At 49.0% G+C, this 9969-nt stretch overlaps 1 protein-coding gene across 1 annotated transcript in view; it reads right to left on the minus strand.

The window, feature by feature from the left end:
• The window catches only part of Serpine2 (serpin family E member 2), a 65263-nt gene extending 56586 nt beyond the window's left edge, over positions 1-8677 (minus strand). Inside the window, exon 1 of the mRNA XM_021198251.2 lies at positions 8554-8677. The gene's annotated coding sequence lies outside the window, so the exon portion shown is untranslated. The remainder of the gene's footprint in view (positions 1-8553) is intronic.
• Positions 8678-9969: the final 1292 nt, after the last annotated feature.

Below are 9969 nucleotides of genomic sequence, written 5' to 3' on the forward strand. Positions count from 1 at the left end.
TCATAGGATAAAAGATGAGAGAGAGAAAGGATGTCAAATCAAGTGACACGTGAGGTCAGAGACACACGGAATAGGAATCCTGGGGAAGTCAAGCACTCACTTATGCCACTCTGGCAAACACAATCCAAAACTATGACCGTGTCCTGTTAGACTCCATTCCTGCTATTGTGTACAGCACCTACCTAAGATGACATTCTCCTAAGATGACATTCTCCACACTGACCTCACGACACCCAAGAGCTGGTTACCGCCATGCTCAACTCTCAAAGCTGGGGCTTAGGAACGCTTAGAAAACCTAACTATATTCTCCTGCTTGCAACCAATGGGATCAGGATTCAAACCAAAGGCTACCACACTCCAAATCTAGAAGAGTAAGATAACAGAAAGGAGGAGAAAGAGAAGAGGAAGGGGGAAGAGGAGGATCTCTGCTATGTAGAAGTGACAAGTTTTGAATAAAGTATAAAGTTACTCCAAACAGATGAATTTAAAAAAAAAAAAATCACGTTCCATACGGTCTTTGGTCTTGCAGCATTTTTATCCAGCTCAGGCTAAATTGGTCCTTACAACTGAGTGTAAATACATTCTGGCTTCTACACCCAAAGGTCAGCACTAATTTTAGACTTCAGTCTCGGAGGGGGTAGGGATGGGGCACATGGCTAAGGAAGAATCTGGGAGGCCAAATGACATTGGCACACCACTTCAAAGAACATAAAAGTATTGGCCTCTTCCCCGCTCATGGGCCTGAGGGATCATACCCTGTGGAAAAGGCAGGAGCTTGAAAGGAAGGGTGCAATTTGGAAGGTTTTCTTTTCGAGAGGATGCAAACACTGCTGAGAAGTGATGTAAGTCTTCGTGATCCACACCATCAGCTCAGGTTCCCAGACTTACAGCCCTTCCTCTATCATGGTCGGACACAGGCTGTGTGGCCATGGGCGCAGGAGCTTTTCCACTCTTCTCCCACAATTAGATTAGTGGAAGAGAGATTAGCACCTATCTCAGAGGTAGGCAGCCTGGTCAAGGAGCCCCCAGAGCCTCAGCCAACCAGAGGTAATTTACCTGCTCAGCACACCTTACCCAAGCCTAATCTCACAGCACCGATCACCTGATTCCAACTCAGCCACTACTAAGAACCCTGTTCTCACAACTGCAGCCATTGCTACAGAGAAAAAGGCCAGTGGCCAGAACCGAGCCAGTCAGATTTCCTCCCAGTATCCCACCCCCAACTAGAACTGGCAGGAAAGCTCCTTCCCTCTTTATGTTGGGGCTCTGGAGAGATCAACCTGGGGCGAGTTGTATTCACGCGAGGAAAAGGGAAGAGTGCAGAGACAGAGGGTGACCCTCTAGGCCCCAAGTCTCTTGTTTCAGTTCCAGAGTCAGATCTGAGGGTCAGGAAAACAGAATCCCTTATGGAACACATTTCTGCTGGAGTTGTTTTGATTAGGGTTTTGCACTGCAAGGGAAAGGTAATGTGGGTGTTAACAGCTATTGGTATGATCTGAACAGAGACCAAAGCTTCAACTGAAGAACTTCTCAGGTAGATCCATATTCAGAATATGAAGAAAAAAAAAACCACAAAGAACACCTTTTACCAGGAAACATCTCCATTATCCCTACAGGGTGTTCCTGGAAGGAAGATATGTAATCACTTGCTTTTGGAAGCATCTCCATTATTTCTACAGGGCCCCTTGCCTTGGTAGTCACCTTATAGGCATTTAAGGCTCTTGTTCTGTGTTCACTAGGGCTCCCCAGGATGGTCAGGCATTTGCCCTTAGAGCCACATTCCCAGCTGCGCCTTTCTCAATGCAAGTGTATCTTGTGTTTGCTATAATCTCTCTTGCTACCCATACTGGTTTCCAGGATTTTTCCTATAGCTATGCTTGTTGAAATTCCATAGAAGAGGATGGACAGAAGGGTGGCAGGGTCCTGATGCTATTTTTGGTATGCTCTCAAGAGAAATTCCTTAACCAAAATCCTCATTTGGTGCTGCCAGTGAGCAGAGAGACAAAGGTATAAAAACCAAGTGTATCTACCAAGGTTTGCAGCCACAGCAAGAAAAGCCAGCAGCTTTCTCATCGTGTGTGTGTGTGTGTGTGTGTGCGTGTGTGTGTTAATGTTATAACTTTGTCCACATTTTCTTCCTTCTCAGAATCAGCTGATAAGAACAGAATAGCACACTGGATTCCCATTCTCCATCATTTATCTTCTGAAGTAAAGATAAAGTCTAAGGTCAAACAGTAGCAGAGGTCTGGCTGTTCCTCTTCCGATCATGAACTAGGGTGTCCACCCAACCTTGAGCAAGAGAGAGAGTACATCAACAGGATAACAAAGGAGGAGGTTGCGTGGGCTTGCTGGTGCCCATTCCTGACAAGCAGGAGTTGCGTAAGGATGCTGACTTCTCCAGCCTGGGTTTAAATCCAGATCTAGAAATCAAAAGGTGAAATAAAGCAGAGACTTGTGGGCTCCGCAAAAGATCCAGCCTATTCATAGAAGATGGCACTTCTCTAAAGAATAATAAAATAGTACTGAGCTTTCAGGATCCTTAAGACAAATTGGGAACTTACAGATAAGAAATAACCTTAAGATGCAGTTTACTGTGCTTGACTCCCTTTAGTACCCAAGGGTATTTTTTTTTAACCAACATTGATTTCCACCCTAGGCATGCAATCTATTCATGAAGAAAGATGGTTTGGAAGAGAGCACTGGGAACATTTATATATGGGGAGCAGGCTCACAAAAAAGATCCAAGCACAGGGGCCCTAATTCATTTAACAATTTCATAACTGCCTCTGAGTAGAAACATCAACTAAATCTTCCCCTTGGCCCACAGGGCTATTTCTAAGCTCTAACGCTAAACGACCTCAAAGGATTGGAAAAGAAAGAGATGGACAGGAACGCTATGCTCTGTAAGCACAGAATAACGCACGCAAGATCAAAAAGTCACCTAGACTTGAGAGTTATGAGAAAGTCTAGATTGGGAAGGAAAGCCAAGAAGGTATAGATTTTTGAAAATCTATAAGACATTTAATAAGACCGTGGGGCTTCTCATTTATTTCAGTGAAGAGCCACTGTATACAGAAGGAGACTGAGTGCTACATGGCTAGGCTGTCGGCAGCATAGCCCCGACCCTTTACAGCCCAGGGTCCTTTTCACCATATTTGGCTGAAGAGAGCCAGCACTAGGATGAAAGGGGCAACAATACAAGGGAAGAAAAGAAAAATAATGTCACCAAGAAGGTAAACACCATCATCAGCAAGGCTAGGGGAGGTAAACCCCAAGGCGTCCCCCTCCTTAGACAAACCATGGGAGGCACAGTGCAGCTCGGCCAGCGGATCTCAAGGAAGACAGTAGTGGGCTGAGAAGGGTCAGGAGGATGGTCCGAGTGGACCCAAGCACTTTTGTACTGCCTGGGTTCCCTGATGCTCCCCTTCAAAACACATGGTCGCTCAGGACACTTTAAAATGTGAAGACAAGAGCGCTTGCCCAGCAAGCTCAAGGACGTAAGTCCAATCCACCAGAGCACATGCTTAAAAAAAAAAAAAATACAGGCATGATGGCATTCACCTGTAGTCCCAGTCAGGGAGGTGGAGACAACAGGATCCCTAGGGCTCTCTGGTCAGGCATCCTTGGCCTAACTGGTGAGCTTCAGGTCAATGAGCGACTCTCATAAAATAAGGTGGCTACCACCAAACAAACACCTGAGGTTGTCCTCTAGCCATCGCACACACAAGCACACATCCACACTGAAAAGTATAAAAGCCTATGTGAAAAGGAGAAGGACCACAGTCAGAAGTTGAGGTCTCTTAAAGGCTTCCCCTTCCAGCCTGAAATGCAGCCACTGTCCCACACAGGATCGGAAACCGACTTCTTAAAACACGATGGTTTCATTCACACATCTACTGAATGCCACTAGGCTGCGCACCTTACTGGGGCAAATACAATGAAAACAACAGTAGGTAAAGCATTTGACTGCAAGGCAGCAAGCTGGCACCATGGAGCTGTGTATGCAGTGTGTGTGTGTGTGTGTGTGTGTGTGTGTGTGTGTGTGTGTCACACTGCATGTGTGCCACCAAGGGCTAGACATAGTGATGACCAGGAATGGCTTTTGGAACAGGAGGTAACTAGAAAAGGTGAAATTAGCCAGACAGTGGGAACAGAAGAAGAGGATAGAAGACAAAGATACAGCAGTCCAGGGCAGGAAGACGCAATGCAGAATCCTGGTCTGTGGACCCCATGAAACAAGGGAGGCAGGAAGGGGAGACGAGAGCATAGACATGATCAAGTAACCAGATGGCCACCAGCCCAGTGTGTTCCCGGAATATTCTGGAAAGTTCCCTGAACACCATGGTCACAGGCTCTGTGTGACCTTGGGAACTGCATATCTCTGGGATCATGCCTGCATATTTACAGTCTCCTCAGTATTGCCTGGGGGGTATAAGTTAACCAAACCTAAAAGAGTGACATATGTGGACACAGCAGAGGGCTGCAGTGTGGACACAGAGCAGGTGGTACCAGAATTCTGTACGAGCCATGGTGAAAGGACCCTGAAACACTCAGAGACAACCCCCTTGTCAAGACAACTGAGCACTCACCTTCCAACCTGAGGGATCTCCTGACACAACAGTGCCACTCAAGAGTAGTGTCCAGCTCCACATCAAGAGGGAGATGCTGGGTGGCATCAGGAGGGATGCAGGTTGTAGTGATCTGAGCCAGTAACAGCATGGAAGACAGACAGGATGCAAAGCTTGACTCAGGAAGCTTACAGTAAGCCCCTAAGACTCCCAGGTTGCCAATAGCTGCCCCAGCCCCATTACTAACTTCAAAGCCACAGGGCTGATGTAAGGGTGGAGGCCACAGGTCCACAGGGACCAGAAAGCATCTGTCTATCAAAGACATCCACTAGAAGCTTAGCATCTGCAGAGGGATTCCACATTGAAGGCAAGCCTCATGATGCTCCACGTCTTCTCCCTTTTATGAGACGCAATATACTCAGGGTATCTCCAGATCTCTAAGTATTTGTTCATTTTCTGTACATTTCATTCAGGCCATTTATAAGTCTGCCTGCTGAAAGCGATGCACTGCTCACCATTTTGCAAAGAGATTTGGAGGCTTATGGGATCTCACAGCACAAAGAAGCAACCGGACTGTGACTTCCTGGAACAGGATCCGCAGAAATTAGGCATTTCTGGAAGCTACCACCTATATACCTTGAGGAATGATGTAGTCGTTAAAGGATACATTGTGGCTAATGAGGCACATATGGGATGGACGTAAAAAGTCAGAGGCTGATGAGATGGTTTAGATAAGTAGTTCTCAACCTGTGACCTCTCAGGGATGAGGAGGGGGTCAAACAACCTCCTTATGGGGGGGTCACATATCAGCTCTCCTGTATATTAGATATTTTCATTATGATTCATAATGGTAGCGAATTGCAGTTATGAAGTAGCAACACAAATAATTTTAGGTTGGGGGTCACCACAAGATGAGGAACCTTATTAAAGAGTGGCAGCATCAGGAAGGTGAGAACCAGTGGCATAGAGGGCTGAAGGTGGATGGTGGGGTGGTGGGTGGGGATAAGAGGATCCCTTAGGCTCCCTGAGCAGTCTAGTCTGCTTGTGGAGATTCAAGCTAGTGAGAAACCTTATCTCAACAAACCAAACCAAACCAGAGGGACAGTGTCTGAGAAAGGAATGACGCTTGCAGTTGGTCTCTGGCCTCCACATGCATGCAAACACATACACGCACACCTGCATACAGCAAGCAAACACGGAAAGTCAGTCTAGACCTCCAGGCTGGTAACCAGTTGAAATATAGGAGACTGCTCTTAGCTCAGCTGTCAACCTGAGACTCACTTCATCCTGGTGATAAATGAACCTGGGAAACTGGCTCAGCCAAAGACTCTACAGGTAGCCTAACTAGAGAGAGGCAGAGTCTTGGAAAGGAAAACCAGAAGGGAAGAGAGCTATAGAAAGGCATGGAAGAGAGAGTGCCTGGACTCAAATGGAACAGAGGCCAGCTGAGCATCCAGGAGATGGCAGAGGCCAGCTGAGCACCCAGGAGACAGCTTGTGCAGGAAATGGTAGTTTTTTTGTTCTGGAGAGACTGGCAGGGGCTGAGGGCAAGGGAAACTGGGGAAGAGGGAATTAATTTAAGAAGCATGGAGCGGTCTGGTGATCAGCAGGGATAAGGTAAAAATGCCAGGCCAAGGGAGGTTAGAAAAACGCAAAATTACAGCTGAAACAGACAGGGTTCCTGGTAAGAAAATGCACAGAAGGTAAGGAAGAGGAGTGAGATTTCTGAGCAGAGAGAGGGCTGGGATTCCTGATACAGCCGGGAACATTAGTCACTGACACCAGGAGCCTTCTCTTTCATCTTCTGCAAGTTCCCAGTTCAACTTGATTATTTTCCCGGGCTTTCTATACCACAGTATTTACTATAGATATGCTTTTCTGTCTTTTTTTTTTTCACCATAAGAATGATAATCTCAGGAAGACAGGAGTTGCTATATTTAGCAAAGGTGAAAAGTCCACCCCCCCCAAACAAAACAAAACAAAACAAAAAAACTGAAGACACATACAGGCTTGGGGAGACAGAGCAGATGGGTAGGTAGGTAAATATGGAAATTCTTATAGGGTAGCCCAGAGGTGATGCCTGGAATAAATCTGGTGGCCTTTATTTTCTCAGAAGCATGGGTCATTAGGTCACCTGTAGAACTTGAAACATGGAAGGCACCAGAAAAACCCTTTGTATTTAAGACTACAATAGGAGAGCCAGTTTGTAGCCTGAGGGGAGGGGAAGGAGCCTAGAGTTTAAAGATAATGGTTGGGGTGTGTGTGTGTGTGTGTGTGTGTGTGTGTGTGTGTGTGTGTGTGTGTTTATGTAGTCCTGGCCACTATGGAGCTCACTATCTAGATCAGCATTACAGCAATCCTCCTGTTCCAGCCTCCCACAAGCTGGGATTTTTGAGCATCTATTATCACTACATCCAGCAGATGCCAGAGTTTTTGACATTAGAAACGCAGCACCCCCAGGTGAGGGCAAGTCTTGAACATGTCGAGAGAACAGCTGAGTAAGCGGAGTGTGTAAACCACTGGACCTGACATGGCCACAGAATCCGAGCCTGCAGCATCACCACCACAAAGGGGGGGGGGGGGAAGGCCGAAGTTCCGAACCCTGTGGGAGAAGAACTGGCTAGAAGGCAGCAACATGGAGAGAGGGACCAGAAGCCTTCCAACTCTTCCATCCGACTCCATCTCTGACCAGTGTCAAGTCACCTATGTGGGAGGCTGAAAATTAGCATCCTTTGGAGATTCAGCAATTTGTGTCTTACTGTGCTAATTTGTCAAGTTCATGGGAGAAAATTTCTGCCTAGATTCTTTCAAAGAAGAAGGAACGATGACATCGGCTCATGACCTTCAGGAGTCACCCTTAGCTGAACAAAATTTTCAAACACTACTCTGAAAAAACAACTAAAACTCCATGGTTGACAGTCCCATTATCTGTGGTGAAGCTCTTGAGAATTTTTTGTTGTTGTTGTTTAAATGTTGCCAACAGGGTATAATTATTGTTTTAGAGCCACAGAAAGTGTTGAAAGCACCTTCACTTTTTAAATGTGCTTCAGATACACAAATCTGGTAATGCTGACATTTCTCCCATTATCTGTATTCCCATTCAGATACAGAATCTCCAAAGTACACGATGATAAGATCAATTGTTCCAGAACAGTTCAGAAAAGTAAACTGCCTCCTGGCTTGAAAGAGAAAAGTTAAACCTTCAAACACCTTTTTATGTTCATGCTAAATATAAGAACGTCCTCAGCAAAGTAGTCAAAGCAAGATCCAGCCGCATTTGGAGATTTCTCCGGAGAGACACGCGGGGAGATTCTGTTTTGTTCATTAAAACACTAAAAATCCTCACCAGCACCTTCCCTAATACCTGAAGGTGGAGTGCTGTCTTATGTAATAGCAGCTTTCCCTCTCTGCTCATCGTGGGGGCAAATTAAAGATACCTAATTCCGCCGAGGATTTCTGAGTACTTTCACCTTACCTGGAGTCACTCACCGGCCTCGCAATTCCCTGGTCTACAGATGATGAAAATAAATAAGAAATCGCAAAGAGCTGCTACTGCATCCTAGGGACAAGCCTGTTGCAAAGGCCAGCGTGAACTGAAGTCCTTCCCTAAACCGCTGCCCACCTCCGCACGGCACAGGCAAAGGTTACAAGTGAGAGTCGGTCGCCTGGGACAGGGACCCGCGCACGGGCAAAGTGTGGGGTCGGTGCTACCCGTGAGTGCCCAGACGCCTCGGGTTCAGGGTCACGGTTTGCAGCCCTGCTGGACCCACCGTAGCCACGCTGAGCTCGGCGAGCGTTCCGCCAGCCTCAGGCACACCTGGACGCCCAAACCCTCGGGGGACAGGGACGCGGGAGCCAGGAGCGCTCGCAGCGGGGGCCGAAGCGGTTCGAGAAAGTTCCCGCCCCAGCACCGGGTCGCGGTGCTACCCCGGGGACAGTCCCCGGCTCCCCTCCGAGCGGCGGGAACCCCGCAGCCGCTACTCACCCGTCTTCGCTTAGATCCCCAGGTGGCGGCCGGAGCGGGAGGGAGGTCGGCGAGGCGCGGCGCGGTGGTAGGGGACAGGCGGCGGTAAAGCGTGCAGCCCACGCTCCCGTGCAACCACTGCACTAGCCGGCCGGGCGGCGCGGGGGCTTTATCGCCGCCGCCGCCGCCGCCGCCGCCCCCGCCCCTTCCTTCCTCCCCCGCCCCCCGGCCCGCCCCGCCCCGCCTTCCCGCCGCCGCCTTTGTGTGGCAGCCGGCCGCAACGTCTCTGCACCGCAGGGGACTTTAGGACGCCCCCCTGCCCGACCCGCGGTCGCCGGATGCCGCCCTCTCGCGGGGGTTGGGGGGTTCGGGTCCCCAGAAAGCGCCGGCCAGACGCGCCGGGCTCGAGGTGCGGCGCCAACCCTGGGTCGAGCTGCACGTGGGTCGTCCGGATGAGCCTGTGGGGAGTGGAGTGGGCGACACAGAAGCCAGTGGTGTGCCCCTGAGACGCAGGACGTGTCGTCTGGGGGTGCTGGGCGGCGGGGGGGTGGGTGACAGTGTGCAATTCTGCAGGTGATGGGGATAACAGAGCCAGGACATGTAGGTCTAGGACAGGTCCTCCCTTCCAGGGGTCCCAGAGCCAACTTATCCCTGCTTAATGGATGAGCTGGCTGTGGGATTCCTAGGCACATGACAAGCAAGGACATGCAGAAAACTGACCCCTTGCTTGTGGTGACAGCATGAGGTACTCTCAGAGCTCCGGAGATCCAGGTGTTTTGAACCTACACCTTCAGCCCCTGAGACCTTATCAGTAGGGAAACTGCTGCAGACCGGAGGCCAGCAACAGATGGCTGTTCTGTCCCATGGTCTGTCATGGAGTGTCCCTTTCTGCATTCTTCAGTCCTCTGCTTAGGATAGGTTTGTAGGGACTTTAATGGTAGTCTCTGTTGCCTTTGGTGCAACGCCCTCCCCATCAGGCTACATGTTTGGCCCCAGTGAAGAAAAAAAAACGAAAAACAAACCCGGCCGTAAATCTCCCTAGGGCTGTGAAATAAACTACACCCACTGCTAGAGCAACTCAGATCACTGAGCAACTACACAGCTGTGTCCATGACAGACACTCCCCTGCCCCCGTGTGTGTGTGTGTGTGTGTGTGTGTGTGTGTGTGTGTGTGTGTGTGTGTTTGACTTGAAAAACTGAGAGCAGCTTTCCAGGTGAAGGAGTTAGAGGCTGAGGGTGTAGCTAGGTGGTAGGGAGCTTGCCTCACTCTCACAGGCACTGGATTAGGGCCCAAGTGCTGTAGATAGGATGGGGAGCAGATAAAAATCTACTAGAGCGCTGGTTCTCAACCTTCTTAATGCAGCCCTTTAATAGGTATGGTTCCTCATGTGTGGTGCCCCCCCCCAACCATAGCACTATTTTCCTTGTTACTTCATA

This window comes from Mus pahari, chromosome 5 (genome assembly GCF_900095145.1).
Source record: "Mus pahari chromosome 5, PAHARI_EIJ_v1.1, whole genome shotgun sequence".
Lineage (NCBI taxonomy): Eukaryota > Metazoa > Chordata > Mammalia > Rodentia > Muridae > Mus > Mus pahari.